Raw genomic sequence first — 14,305 nt, 5'->3', positions numbered from 1 at the left:
ATGGAGAGTGATGCGAGGTAGAACAGAAGAAGAAGAAACGAAGCGAAGATTACCGAAGCAGCGAATCGATGGCAGCGCAGCCGCTTAATGGGCGGCGGTTTCATGCCCTCTCAGACCATCCAGCTGCCGGACTCCTCCTCCTCCTCCTTTTCCCAGAGTATTTCTTCATTTACCTCTTTAATTTCCTTTTAACCTTTTCCTTTCTTTTTTTTCATTTCAAAATTTTTCTTCCTGCCGCTTTCATTTTCGAGTGACAAAACAGTGGATCATGTTTGTGTTACTTCGAAGTGACTTTAAAAAAAAATTCCAACGAATGAACGGTGGATTTGGGTAATTTTCTTTTGTTATTGATTTTTTAGCGAATTGCACGATGGATTAGGGTTATGTAAACGAGCTTCAAGTAATGAGAATTTTATAAGGATGGCGATGATAAAAACCATCTCAAATTGCATCTTCTACCAACAGAGCAGCAATTTCAGGGTTTTGATTTTCTTTGCAGAATCGCGAAGCTAGGTGCTTCTTAGCACTGACAGTGAAGCAGATATGCGAGCTACCAAGCAATGATGAATCCAATTTTGTCATTGATGGTGTTGAAGTGGCCAATGTAAGTCTTAACACAGCTTGGATAATCTTTGATTGTGTTTTATGGGTGTATGTATTTTGTAATGTGATTTTGAGACGAGTTGGGATCTGAGCTTAAGTTGAGCTTAGGTTACAATTGTGGGGAGGGGTGTGCCAAGAGGAATACAAAGCTAGCTAGTATACCTTCCTTGTTCATGATGGGATAGGGCACATTGAATGTAGCAGATAGTATTCATTTTTTTTCGTTTTTGCAACACATAGTTGTTTTCCATTTAGTATTGTAGTGTTCTTAATTCATGGTGCTGGGAATTATGATGTATGTTTGTGCCTGTACAGGGTTCAAGAACACGTGGACAAAGATGAAGTGGAAGGAATCTTGTATGTCTGTTTGTGCTTGTACAAAGCCTTTTTTTGTTCTTTCTTAAATTTCAGTGATATGTAGAGTAATTGATCCTGATGGTTCCATTAAAAAAAACCCAGTGTAAGAATTCATAAGGTTGATTACCTTTTCCTAATCTAACAACATTTTCTATTGTATTTTGATCACCAGTAAGAAGATGGATTGGATTGTTGGGATTGTATAAGTGAAGAAATTAAAGCCTGCGTTGAGCTTGGGCTTGAAATTTGAAACTGCTTTTTTAGATTTCAAGCTTTCTTTCAATTTGTCAGTAATCAAAATGAGTAAAAGGCTTTAGGTGATTTGTTGAATAATTTTAACATTCAATGTTGTTTGAAGTGATCTTATTGTCCTTTTCCCAAACTAGAGTAGGAAAGTATGTTGTTCATGGACACTTGAGAGGCCTGTAGGGTAGAAGATTCATAAATGCTTTCTCCTTTAGGTATGTATTTGATTCTATTTTTCTTTATTTCTGTTAAATTTTTGGGATAAATGCTTAGTTGAGTTGAGTCTGTTAATATTCAGGGAACTATGTTTGCATGGGGAAGTATCACACACTCCCCCACCCCAAAAACAGTCTGAAATCTTTGTACATTGCAACATTTTAATATGTCAGTAAGTGCCACCCCTGAATCTCTATTACTTGATATTGATCAGTTTATGCTGTTAGATAAGATGTATGATCTGAATTTCTTTATGCACAGTTTGATTTTTTTATTACTAAATAAGTCCTCCTTGAAATCCATTCTTACTGTTGGCCTTGTTCCTTTTTTGGATAGTTATTCTTTGATATATAATAACCTCAAAATGTGGTTTATTTCTCTCTTCCTCTAAAAAAAGTATAAAATTACCTTTTCTGCTAGAACTTAACAACTTGTTTTATTATCTGATATCTCACATTTAGCACCGACATGCACTTAATCAGCCAGAGGCAAAGCATATTTCAATTTGTAATATGCCAAAAATCCCTGCAATATTACTTGAAAAAAGAAAAATTTAGATTGATGCATTTTTTCCAATTTCACCTTTTACTTGTAGAATGTGTGATTTTGCACCTTCACTGGAAACAAGGATCTAGTTTATGACTTGTTTTGAGACCTATGGTGGCATTTTTCATTTACTTATAATAAGGCTGCAGTGTTAAGAGAGTAAACAAATTTCCAGAGTGTTTGTGCACTACATATTAGTTATTTATTTATTCATCATCATTATTATTATTATTATTATTATTATTATTATTATTATTATTATTATTATTATTATTAATTTTTTTTTTTTGGCGGGGGAGGTTGGGGTGGGGTGGGATGATTGGTTGGGAATGGGGAGGAAAGGAGGTGGGAGTTTTGGATGAGTTTGTGGGAAAAGGGTGTCATATGTGCAATCTGAATGTTTGTTTGATTTCCTAGAATGATTTTGATAGAAGCAGCCCATTAGTGAATCAAGAAGCTTTGGGCCAAGATCAAGCACCAAAGCCCTTAAGGGTATATTGCAGAAAGAAGCTGGGAAAGAAGAATGAGCTGGCAGGAATGGAAGGTTCTGTCAATAAGCTGTCACCTGTGAATCATTGGGAAGTTAAGCAGTTAGAGGGAATTGCAGATGGAGAATAGCATGGCAATTAGTACTGTTGAAGGATTTTCTTTTGTATTTAAGTAATTAAAATTGCAGAGGGGAGGAGGGGGAGACATTTATGTTTTTAGCATTTTGTGAAGGGCTAGCTTGAAGCTGGTTTGGGAGAGTGTCTCCTGGTTTTGTTTTATTTTAAAGGAATAGAGTATTTCTATTTACTGTATGAGCATTCCCTATTTTAAAATACAAGCTCAATTCCATTTCTATTCGGATTATTTACAATTGTTGTTCTTCTCTCTATCAGATTTAGCTATCCTGAATGGGGAGGGGGGCTTGTGTGATCTCTTTAAAGAGGTCTAGAATTGCTGCAATTGATCATCACTAGCAAGTTCTCTAAGTTCTCATTCAATGGACCAACTTCCTACTGTAAGATGCCACTTGAGAAGATAGAATCGTCATTCAGGCTCAAGTTCTAGATTTATGGGGACAAGAATGCACTCATGGAGAATTTTTTTTCTTTTTTTGTTGGGGGGGTGGGGGTGGAGGTTATTGTCACATATATGAGGACTAGATTTAAAATTAATAAATAAGAGGAATGTGGAGGTTCAGCAATTGAACATAATTAGTTTCGAAAAGTCAACTAGTATATTAGAAGGAAAAGTTGTTAGTGGCAAGGATAGAGTTAGGAACAATTTCATTATTAAAGAACAATGGAGAAGAAGCACTGTAATTTGGTATTTCAATAAAGATGGCAGCAAACAAAGAAAAAAAAAAAAAAAAACAAGATAAAAATGGCCGCTAAGAGCCCCCAGGGAAGAATAACTGTGCAATGAAACTCTGCCACCAAAGAAAAAAACCATAAGTTCTAGATGCCCCTTTTCATTCCCCTCTTCTTCTCTTTATACTAATTTCTGTCCCCTTTTGCCAACTGTCCCATCGCACGCTTCCACCCCAATATTCTCTCAACAAACCATGTCCCTTCTGTTGCCATCTATTCTAGAGTACTCCATAATCTTATCTGGCAGTTACTAAGATTGCAAAAGCTATTGGCGGGAATCTGAGAATAAATGAGTTTGAAAAGCTCTTTGTAAGGCATTCCAAGATATTTTTAATGAAGATTCTACTCTGCTCTCTCTAAATTCTTTCTTTCTTTTTTTTTTGTCTCTCTTTTCTCTGCTTCTTTCTCTTCTCTTTCCGATTCGTTCTTCTATATTCTTTGCTATAACTGAATAGTTATGGTTCCTAACCTAACATATATGATAGGAAGTTTTGTTGAGAGAATATTGGGATAAGCATGTGACAGGACAACTGGCAAAAGAGGATAGAAATTAGTATAAAGACATGATAGGGGAATGAAATGGGGCATCTGGAACTTCTGGTATTTTCTCTGGTTGGAGGGGCAGAGTTTCTCTACACGGGGATTCTTCCTTGGGGGCTCTTAGTGTCACGGGGCCACTTCCTAGCTCGGACAGTAGTCCCGTGCGGTGCCTAGACTTCCACCCAATCTAGGCCAGCCTACTCATACTCTAGGGTCTTTCCCCTTAAAGAGGATTTCCAATATCCTTATCGAGGGTCTCCCACGTATCTAGCCCGATCATTGAGCATTGATATTCTGTGTAGCACGATGTCGCCCTTCATCTTGTACATCCACAAGCATCATCCGAAAGCAAGGCAACAAGCAACATCCGACCGTATGGCTGAACCCAAAACCAATTTAGAATATTTGTTCCCCTACACCGAGTAGCATCATTGGCCCGTATACCGAACAACATCGTCGGCCTTCTATAGAAACCTCGGGCCTAGGAGAGACGCGCACTACAAGCCCCTTGGCCTTGTAGTGTCCATGAAGCTCCTTCTTCATGGAGATACCGAGCTCCTATCTCTCGAGAGCCCGATGCTCGCCGCCTAGTACCATGAGTACGTAGGGAGCTCACTTAGAGTCACGCTCTTGCGCCAGTGACTCCGGGGATGGTGGAGAGCTTGACACCAATTTCGGCAACTAGCTGGGCCCGACTGTGCTCACCAGTGGCCAACTAGTCACACCCCTCTAAAGAGCATTAGGAATATAGTGACCTCTGGCAGGAGGAGACATCAGTATGTCTCAGTGGTCACACCCCCCTGCACTTTTCCATATTTATAAAAGTGTCCGCCAAACTTCTCATTCTCATCAATCGTGCCCTTACACCATTTCATAGGCCTACGGCTTGGCTGGGTTTGGCCAATCCTCATGGGGTAACGGGCTATCCCCCTTACATTCTCCCCCACTTAGACAATCGATGTCCTCATCGATTTGCTCCGAACATCTCCTATTGAACAAAGCTCTCCTGAACATCCTGTGCCTCTTCATGTTATTCACTATGGTGAACTAAGCTCTCCCAAATGTGCCTCTCTATGTTATTCACCATGTTGAACAAAGCTCTCCCAAATGTACCTCTTTAAATCTTTCATCATGTCTGGTTCTCACATATTGATCTCATGATTCCTTTATGTATCTTCATATGAATTTGTGTGTATCTTCTTACACCTTTTTCATATCATTCTCATGTTAGGATAGTGGCATGGTTGCCCCACTCGATCAATGATGGAATGGCTACCCTATTTGATTAATAATGACATTACCATTTTCTTCCTTGTGATATTCTCCTCCACTTAGATACTTGACAACCCTGTCAACTACTGCTGTTGTTGCCATGGCATTGCATTCCAGTGAATTCTCACTATGATGGATCTGTTCAATCATCTGCATACTCCCCCACTTAATTCTTCATATCTCATGTTGTGATGGTTCCTCCAATGCTTCGTTGCTTCGTATTGTGATTAACACGCCTCCGCATGAATATCCTTGGCCTTCACTAAGTTATTCTCGTGGCTTTGCCTTATAATTGCACTATCGTAAGTACCTCGCAAAATAATCACAACACAAAATAGTAGTGTTATACATGAACTCAAGCATAAGGAAGCAATAGTATTCCATTTTGGAGCTATGCTATAATATTGTAGTTGCTAATAATGAACAACATAGTCATCATGTAAATGAGTCGAGAAACTTACACATTACCGATTTCGTGTATCATCACGTTCCTCTCTGGAACTCATATTATGCTCGTTGGACTTATTGCTTATGCCAGTTCTGCCCAACTTTCTTACTGCACACCCATCTCTTGATGCTACCACTTATCGAAGATAAACAATTCTAGGCTACTAATGGCTTCTGCTCACTTCGTTCTCTTCCTGTTTGGTTTTAATTCATCTTGGGCTCCACCAAGTGAGTTTGGCATTTATGTTCTCTTGAGGTCTCCACCTTTTGCTACTTTTCATCTTCTACTTGGAATGTGGTTGACACCTCGAAGGGATACCATATTGCTTATGATTGCACTCTCCACCTGCAAAATTTTCACAAGATTGCCTTGAGGGACTTCTCTTATCCCATATGCTTCTCATTTTAGTTTCCTCGGTGAAAAACACATATACACGACTGCCACAGTCATCAAGCTCATCTCGTTATCGCAATCTAAATGCTTAGCCATCACAATTGCTTAGATTTCCCACAGATGTCTGGAACTCTATTTGACACCACTATCATCACAATTGTGATCCCAAGATCATTCGTTTGCCCATAACTCAATGTCACTTAACAAGTGCTTCATTATCTCTATGTATTCTCACTTCATAGGTATTCAAGGTGGCCTCAAGCTCTATTGGCACACCCAATTCATCGGGGAGTTATTACCCTCTCCTCAAAAGATTACTTCTAATAAGGCGTGCAGCCCTCCCACATGGGGTATCTCCCTTTTATCACAATGTGGCTCTCAACACCACCGTCTCGCATTTTAAGATTATTTTGGCAAGCTTTTCTCACGTAAGCTACCACCATCAATGTTATGACCTAGTTACCAATACTAGGCATCCAAAACTTTGAGTTTTGTATGAATGTTCAGGCTACCGTTTGCCAACGCAACTTCATAGTGCTTCCACGCACAATTGGGCCTCCGCCCTTTCTCGTGTTACCACTAGCCAACTCGTTACCTTCGAAATTGGACCTTGGGTTTTATACCCTTTCTAGGCTTATCGTAAGCCAATTCAATTTCTACGCAACATGATTTGGGATCCACCTGTCCCTTTTCCGAATTTATCTCATAGCTGATTTTACTTCAGCTGCTCATAGCATCTATCGCCCTGTAATTAAGTGGGATTCAATAGAATCCACACATAAGCCAAACTTGCCATCAATGGCACGCAAAGACCGTCTCGTCTCAAGTTGCACTCTAGCAATAATTTCACTTTCTATGTTATCCATAGAATAGCAACATTCTTATTCAAGGGACTCAATACATTTCTCATCCTTCATTTGAAGGTTATAGCAGCCAACTGCAATGGCATTCTCCAAGGAGAAAACAACTGTCTCCATACAGATTAGGGTATTTCAACCCATCATTCCGAAGGTTGTCATAACCATTTAGCTATCTCAAATTTCCCATCTCTTTACCCGCACAAAATACGTTAAGGTATTTTGAAGGCTTTCATAGCCAATAAGTAGCTCCCGAATTCCAACTCTTAACCCAACTAGGGTAAGACACCATCTCAGTGAGATAAGCCATCGGTTTCATAATCTCTTGGGATAGCACACCCCTTATATCGAAAGACTTCCACAGTCTATTAACAATTCGCAGCCGTCTTATCAATCCTTGGGGCTTACTCGTCCCCACACATCTCGAAGACTTTCACAGTCTTTTAAGCAATCCCGAGTATTATCTCATCACCCGACAAGGGTCATTCACCATCTCAATGACCTTAGGGCTACCATTTGCCCCATATTTTCTAGTGTTTTCTCAATATCGATCGTCTCATTTTTGTCTGACCAAAGTCTCAAATGATGTTACTTGCTTAGCAAATGTCGTTTGCCAATTTCACACCCCGTTTTGCCCACGTTAGCATCCTTTGTATTGATGATCTCCAATTGGTGTACTGCACCGCATACCACCTCTTCAGGGCTCAACAACATCAAGAATACTCATTTGCCCAACATATCACTTATACGTTGTGCATGCCACAATATGTTTCTAATAAGGACATCATGCCCTTCCCCCATTTTGGGGTTGCATACTCCGCTTACCCTTTCTCAAGGTGAACACACGATTAGCTTTATCGCTTTATTTAACAACCATCGTTTCTCATTATTTTTGTATCTCGTGTGCATCACACAATCGAAGGTTTCTCAAGGGAGATATGGATTATTATCCATCATGAGCACTGACCTTGCTCTGATACCAACTGTCACGGGGCCACTTCCTAGCTCGGACAGTAGTCCCGTGCGGCGCCTAGACTTCCACCCAATCTAGGCCAGCTTACTCATACTCAAGGGTCTTTCCCCTTAAAGAGGATTTCCAATATCCTTATCGAGGGTCTCCCACGTATCTAGCCCGATCATTGAGCATTGATATTCTGTGTAGCACGATGTCGCCCTTTATCGTGTACATCCACAAGCATCATCCGAAAGCAAGGCAACAAGCAACATCCGACCGTATGGCTGAACCCAAAGCCAATCTAGAATATTTGTTCCCCTATACCGAGTAGCATCATTGGCTCGTATACCGAACAGCATCGTCGGCCTTCTATAGAAACCTGGGGCCTAGGAGAGACGCGCACTACAAGCCCCTCGGCCTTGTAGTGTCCATAAAGCTTCTTCTTCATGGAGACACCGAGCTCCTATCTCTCGAGAGCCCGATGCCCGCTGCCTAGTACCATGAGTACATAGGGAGCTCACTTAGAGTCACGCCCTTGCGCCAGTTACCCGGGGGATAGTGGAGAGCTTGACACCAATTTCGGCAACTAGCTCGGCCCGACCGTGCTCACCAGTGGCCAACTAGTCACACCCCCCTAAAGAGCATTAGGAACATAGTAACCTCTAGCAGGAGGAGACATAAGCATGTCTCAGTGGTCACACCCCCTGCACTTTTCCATATTTATAAAAGTGTCCGCCAAACTTTTCATTCTCATTAATCGTGCCCTTACACCATTTCATAGGCCTACGGCTTGGCTGGGTTTGGCCAATCCTCACAGGGTAACGGGCTATCCCCTTTACACTTAGCAGCCATTGTTATCTGATTGTTGTCATTTCTTCATTTTCTTATTTTGCTTGATTTGTTTGCTGTCATTTTGAGATTGTAAAAGGGAGAAGTATCAATTGTAATTGAGAAGAGATTGATTGTAAGGCATTCTGCCATCTTCATTGAAATATCAAATTACAGTTTTTCTCCATTATTCTTTAATATTGAAATTGTTCCTAACTCTATCAAATGGTCCAACCTGTCGGATCCCGAACCCGCAATGGAAAACAGAACGGAAAAGATAAAATACATAATTGCGCAGATAGAGAGGATATTTATTAAAATTAAAGGACTCACAACAATAAGACTAGAACAAGAAAAGAGGTTTACAAGAATAGAGATTACGTTTATCTCTTTGATTCAAGGCAATGCAGTAGCAGAGAAGGCAAAAATTTCCAACCCAACTCAGGATGCCACTCCTATTGTTGATTCTTCTGCCACCAGATCTGCAACCATAGCTTTGCTCTTTATAATGAAACTCCATTACCAACATTGAAGGTCAAGATTTCCACATTCAAAGGAGTGGACCCTGAAGGGATGGATTGTTCATGCGGGGTGATATTTCGAAATCTTCATTACCCAAGATGGAATGGAGAATAATTTTGCCTTGGTTAGCATGAGGGGAGATTCTCTGCACTGGTTTCGCGAGCTCCGACAACAGATTCCTCGATCTCTTGAGACCGATTCAAATTGAAGTTACTGCAACAATTTGGAAGCTAACACTAGTAAATCTCGTTTGCCAAAGAGATGGACTGAGAGCTTCAAGGTGTGGTGTAGGTAAGATCCTTGCATAGCCATCTGTGAGGGAGACGAAGGTTGGTGTTGGACATGGGCTGATAATTGATTTGCTTGGAAGTTGGAATGGGGCATGTTATCTCCAATAGAAATAAAATGTTAGCCGGCCCATTAATCCTTAGCCCACAAAGGCCTCCACCCAAACATCCTGATTAAGCCCAACATAACCATCTTCTTCCATCAGCAGCATGGCAGATTAGACATGCTAGAATTGCTGACTTGGAACATTGCATGGCTCTTTGCGGCAGTCTACTCAAGAATCAGTGTCATCTATTTGGCAACAAGCTTGGCTTGCAAGCGGACATATTGTGAACCAAGAAGGTCAGATTTCTCCATCTCCTACATAGCTGATTCATGGAGGGTGCTGCAATCCATTATAAATTCCACTACAGGAAGTAAGGTAATTCTATAGTTTAGACTGTCAGTTATTATTAGTTTGGGTTGATTTGACTGTTTTCTGGCACGCCTGGGAAAAATATGATGGTGTTAAACAGTCCTTAACAATTGTTATTCAAGGTAAGATTTACAGAAAATAAGATAGAAGATGCGTTCTAGTATTGGTTAGCTGTTGAGCGGCAGGATTTATGCTGGCAAAAGGCTTTTAGTGATACTTCAAATTGTAATAAAAATTTATTGTATTGTGACAATCAACATATGGATGGTTATGCTGCCTGGGGCAACAACAGTGATGATGTTATTATCTCGCATTGTGGAAGCTGAAGAGAATGGGCCATTTGATTATGGAGTTTAATCGAATGGGCCATTTGATTTCTGGTATTGCCTCTTCTACAAAGTTGTTCTCTAAATACTGTTACTGCTTGTGGCGAGGGGTTCAAAATTCGAGTACACTTGCCTATAGTCTTCAAACCAGCACACATCCACTGGAGGTTATATTTTCTATAGCAGTAGCCCTATTGGGGCTCATCCTTTGCATTGTTGATTGGGAAGATGCAGACCTATCTTCGGTCACTTGCTATCCGTTTCGAAGAAATAAGGACCAACAGGCATCAGCAGTTGCTTCCGCAAGACCTAAGGGAATGGATTGAACTCAATCATGACTAAAGTGGCCTGTTCTCTCAATTAGTTTATGCCTTGTATACACTGATGGAGTTGCTGGAAATTCTATTGCTTAATTTACTTCTTTTGGAAATTATATTGCTTAATTTACTTCTTTTATGTTTGAAATACAGCCTTAAGGACAATGCTGGTTCTTTAGGGGGAGGTAATGATAGGAATATGGAGTATTCTAGAATAGATGGTAACAGAAAAGGATGAGTTTGTTGAGTGAATATTGGGATGGAAGCATGTGACGGGACAACTGGCAAAAGAGGACAGAAATTAGTATAAGGAGAGGAAAGGGGAATGAAAAGAGGCATCAGGAACTTCTGGTATTTTCTTTGGTTAGAGGGGCAGAGTTTCTCTACACGGGGATTCTTCTCTGGGGGCTCTTAGCACCCATTGTTATCTGATTGTTGTCATTTCTTTATTTTCTTATTTTTCTTGCTTTGTTTGCTGTCATTTTGAGAGTGTAAAAGGAAGAAGTATCGGTTGTAAATGAGAAGAGATTGATTGTAAGGCATTCTGCCATCTTCATTGAAATATCAAATTGCAGTTCTTCTCCATTGTTCTTTGATATTGAAATTGTTCCTAGCTCTATCAACGTCTCTCACTGCATCGACTCAACTCATTGCTTGCTGAGTCCATTAACTTCTTCGATGCGAGAACACCAATTTAATCAGATATTCCATTATGGTCTCTTCAACTTCTTCACCAATCTGATTCTTCAATTTACGGGATTTCCTGGTCTTCAACACAGGCAATTCCCAAAGGAACAATCTACCCTAATACTAATACCAAACTGTTGGGACTGACTAAGTAAAAGCAGAAATAGAAACACAGAGGATAGTAGAATAGGGCAGAGACGAAATTAGAGAAGAAGCAGGGAAAAATAAAGAAGAAACAAATATGATATTCTTCATTGATTATTTCTCTCAGATCTGAATACTGTTTATGTAGGTCACCTCAATGTCTGTATGCAATCTGCTAACAAACTTTGAATTCTGTGCACCCTCTGCTAGCTGGCATAGCTAATTCCCTAACATGTTATTCCTTTTTATTTGATAGGTGACTAGTTCATATTTCCTTGTTTCAAATTCTATGATCACGCAATACCTTCCATAATTTCATGTTAATTTGTAGTTTATACACCTGTTCTCTTTATTATTTTATGTAACAATTCAACTTAGAGTTTTAATTTCAAGCTTGACAATGGTTTTAGGCCTATTACTGACTTCAATGAGATCACCAGTCACTTCATCGAGTGTATTTATGTCCATTTCTACAATACAAGGATACATTTATTGGCATGCTCTAAAATTTCACCTCTTATTTGAACATGATGCAAGCCAGATGATATGATAGATTTTCCTTTGCTCATGTTGTGACTTCAATAATGAAACATATACGTCTACATTTGAGAAGCTACAGGGTGTGTAACACCCTCACTGTACGGGTGAGGGGTGTTACAGGGTGCCACTAAGCCCCAGCTAGCAAATTCAACCTTGAACACCCCTTTGAAAGGATACCAAACTGCTGCTCCAAATCAAGTGACGTATAAAACTAAAAGCACCTGTTTGCTGGATTGTTGGATGAATTGTTTTTGTTAATCCTCAAGATTTGCCCCTTTTTCAATCTTCTGCTTATCCATCTGCTGATGGATTGAACAATGTTGGTTCTGATATTGAATTTTTTGCATCAGCCAATATACCTGTGGGTTATACGTGATCCTCATGAATTCTTGTAAGAAAGCATTTATGTTGTCTTTCTACTTCCATTCGCTTGTCAGTATGCTTCATGTGCAGTTTACTTATAACATCTCATATTATAGTTTCCTAGTTCCTAGATATCTGTCTTGATCTATGAGAACAGTTGAGTTGATATGGTCTGCCTAGCAATTTACATTGAACATGTCTTATTGTAGTTTCCTAGTTCCTGGTTATCTGTCTTGATCTATGAGAACAGTTGCGTTGACATGATCTGCCTTCAAAATTGTGAGGTTTGTGTATTAGATGGACTTTTATTGAACAATTTTTTTTTTTTTCAGAAAGAGTTTCACTTATGTATTTATTTGGTGAGATGGTGTATGTTGTGATTTTTTTTTTTTTTTTTTAATGAGTAGTGAAGATTCCATCCCATAATTATATTGATAAAGTGGGCATGATGTTTGCTATTAGTCTTATCATTAGAGATTAACCTCTTATACAGAACAATAAAGAACAGAAATCACAGTGTTATGTGGCCAGATTTATAGATAAATAAACCGATGGTCCTTCGTGGATTGTCAAACTTATTTCCTGGGTTTATCCTACGAACAACTTAAATTGACACCGGCCAGAAGATTAATTTCAGATACAACTTAAAATGACAACAGCAAGATTAATTTCATTATCTGCAGCCTTTAGTCCTGTATAAGAATTTTGTCAGATGATTAAAGATATGATTGTTCTACCTTTATTCATAAGCAGTTATTGAGACAATTATTGTAGTCGTTTTCCATTTAATGCATTTGGCATCTTGTTGGATTTCCCTCTAGCTTATTTCCTTTTTTAATTTTTGATTCATAGTAAAATCTGAGAGATCTTCATTTTTTTTTTTTTTGTTTTGGATAAATCTTTTATTCAACTTACTAATGACCAATACAATCTATTGGTAATTCGATCATTTATATATGATAAGGGCCACAATATTTGCAAATGCATTTCCATTTTCAAGTGTCAACTCTAGTTATGTTCATAACAAACTTTACAGGAGAAGATACCAGTATTCCTGTGAACAAGTTTGCAATGGTCAAGTTACCTAATTCAAACAATAAATAATGAAGCAAACTGCTTGTATTAGGTATTTGAAGGATATCTGGTCCATGTGTGGACTCTTGATATGAATATTATTAGCTCACTGTATTTTTAATGTTTATTTTGCACCTTATATATGTTCATTACTTTGTTAACTTGGGATGTTTAATTGCTTCAGTGCAAATAGAGGATGGAGTACGCCGTAATGTTGTTGCCCAGTAGCTAAATATTCCAATGGGGAAGCTCATCTCTCTCTCTCTCTCTCTCTCTCTCTCTCTTTCTCTCTCTCTCGCACACACAGAGACTTGCATGCGGGTGCTCACCCCTTAAACGAGACAATTTAACATTGGAATTGTCCTCTGACAGGGATGAATTACTGTCTCTTGTTATCACTTCAAGTCAACTGTTAATGCCTAACACCTTTCAGGTGAAATCATTTGATAGGACAAGAGCCATGCTCCCTTTAGAAATGAGGTGATGGACATTAAATGTAGGTCCTAGATCAATCTGTTTCTAGGAGGAGCATATTATGGTACTAAAAAATGATCTCTCTACCATTTAGTATATAATCTTTTGCTTGATTCAGGTTATGCTGTAATGCTCTCCCTCTCAGTCTGTGTACGCTGACTCTCCCCTCTGAAGCTTTGTCAATCGGCATTGCAGAATATGAGACGAGTCTTTAAAGAGTCGACTGATGGTAATGCAGCAACTGCATTATTCTCAATTTATCTTTATCTGTTTTTATGAGCTATATGACCTCGAATGGCGTGATGTACAGTGTCAATTAGTCGATCCATCGTCGAGAAAGGTCGACATTTTATGATGTTCTGATTTTGTCGCAAGTACGCTACTTGAAAGTCCATTGTTGTAGTAGCTGTGACTAGCATGGCATTGTGATCGTAGGTCTGGGATCCTCTTAGGCGAGGGGATTGTTAGACTCTGACACCTTCCAGTTGGGGCCCTAAATTGGATTGGAATTAGTCTATTCAAATCTAGATTCGAAGTCG

General features: G+C 39.4%; 1 pseudogene; it reads left to right on the top strand.

Moving 5' to 3' along the window:
* On the top strand, positions 1-13,981 carry LOC131175300 (replication protein A 32 kDa subunit B-like; annotated as a pseudogene).
* Positions 13,982-14,305: the final 324 nt, after the last annotated feature.

This window comes from Hevea brasiliensis, chromosome 17, assembly GCF_030052815.1.
Source record: "Hevea brasiliensis isolate MT/VB/25A 57/8 chromosome 17, ASM3005281v1, whole genome shotgun sequence".
Lineage (NCBI taxonomy): Eukaryota > Viridiplantae > Streptophyta > Magnoliopsida > Malpighiales > Euphorbiaceae > Hevea > Hevea brasiliensis.
Note: the sequence above shows the minus strand (reverse complement) of the source record. Positions and strands in the feature narration are given on the sequence as shown.